This window comes from Triticum aestivum, chromosome 3A, assembly GCF_018294505.1.
Source record: "Triticum aestivum cultivar Chinese Spring chromosome 3A, IWGSC CS RefSeq v2.1, whole genome shotgun sequence".
In the NCBI taxonomy this organism is placed as follows: Eukaryota; Viridiplantae; Streptophyta; class Magnoliopsida; order Poales; family Poaceae; genus Triticum; species Triticum aestivum.
Window position 1 is genome coordinate 399,122,643 of NC_057800.1, and position 1,863 is coordinate 399,124,505.

The following is a 1,863-nucleotide window of genomic DNA, read 5'->3' on the forward strand; positions in this document are numbered from 1 at the left end:
GTTGCGAGCCTGTGCTTTAGCCCAAGGACCTAAATGGGAAGATTGCTTGCCATATGCCGAGTTTTCTTATAACAACAGCTTCCAGACCAGTCTAAAGATGTCACCGTATGAAGCTCTGTATGGTCGTAAGTGCCGCACTCCTTTAAATTGGTCTCAAACTGGAGATAGCCGTATCTTCAGAACAGATCTCATGATGGTAGCTGAGAAACAAGTTAAGGAAATCAGAGATAGGTTGCAATTGGCCAAATCTCGACAGAAAAGTTATTATGATGCAAAGCACCTACAGATCAATTTTGAACCCCGAGAACACGTATACCTCCGAGTCACTCCTATGAAAGGAGTCAAGAGATTTCAGACCCGTGGAAAATTGGCACCCAGATTTATTGGTCCATTTCCAGTCATGTCCCGAGTAGGTACTGTTGCATATCAGTTGGAACTACCAGCCGAATTGGCAGGCGTGCATAACATGTTTCATGTTTCACAACTAAGATGTTGCATATCCCCGCCTGAGAAAAGGACTGCTATGGCTGAGGTAGAATTGGCAAATGATTTGACCTATGAAGAAAGACCGTTTAGAATTTTGGATCAGATGGAAAGGGTCACTCGCAATAAAGTAAGAAAATTTTACAAAGTTCAGTGGGAACATCACACAGAGTCAGAATCAACTTGAGAGCGGGAAGATTCCTAAGGGCTCATTATCCAGAGTGGTTTTCCCAAGCAACCAAATCTCAAGGACGAGATTCATTCTAAGTGGGGGAGGTTTGTGACAGCCTGATTTTTTCCCTCTCTTATTTGCCTGATTTTCATTTGGTTTTGTTTTGAAAGTTGGGGTTTTTGAATCTTTTCTTATGGACTTCAACACTTGGGTACCCTTGGCTTTCGCCCAAGTGCATCATTCCCCTCTCTAATCATCATTACCCTTATGATCCACCTCAAAATAATCTTGGGAATATTTTTCTTAAATGGAAAATATTCATTTTTCCTCTCTAAAACCCTAGCTAGTTCAATGAGCTCCAAAGAAACCCTCATTTTTCTTGCCCACAAAAATCTGAGAAAATTCCCAAATATTCTTTGAACCCTAGGGTACCTTCCCGAGGAAAAATATTTCATCACTTTTTTGGAATATTTTTGCTACAGAAAATATTTTCTGTTCTGGACAGAAATGGTGGTTTCTACAGCAACTACCATTTTAGTTGCTCCATTGTGCCTGAATTTTCTTGTGCATCATGGACTTGGTAGATGATGGCTAGCCTCCAAAGAACAGCCCCCAACTCCTAGCCATTTGACCTCAGTAACATCTCAAAGTTACTGATCAGAAACTTACCTGGCGTGTAAAATCTTCTCTACTGCATCTGGAGCCAAACCAAAGCGTGGTAATCCTCAAAACTACCACGAACATCAAGCCAGACATGATCTTTGGACGTTGGTCGGCCTGAGGGAGGAGTTCATGTGGTGACCACGCATGTCCATGATGCCAGCATGCTTGCCGGCGCGCTCTGGGTGTCGTCGAGTGCTCTGTTCGCGCGTGCTCGCTTCCCTCGTCTGCCCGAGCGTGCCAAACTTCGCCACCATCCTCGTCTCAACGCCATTAACACCCCTTGGCGCTCGCCGACGCTGGAGCTCGCCGCAGCGAGCACGGGCATGGTCCGGCCAACCCAACAGTGCGGTGCGCACTGTTCTCATCGCCTTCTCCTTGTTCCTGTGCTCGTCCCTGTTCGCCAACATTCACCGCATGAGCTGCGTCGCCTTCTCCCCCTCTCACCGACACCGCTCGTCGCCGGGCGCCATGGACAGGTGTCCACCGGCGGAGCCCGAACCCCCCCCCCCTCTCTGCTCGCCTATAAATGGAGCCACCCCCAGCCT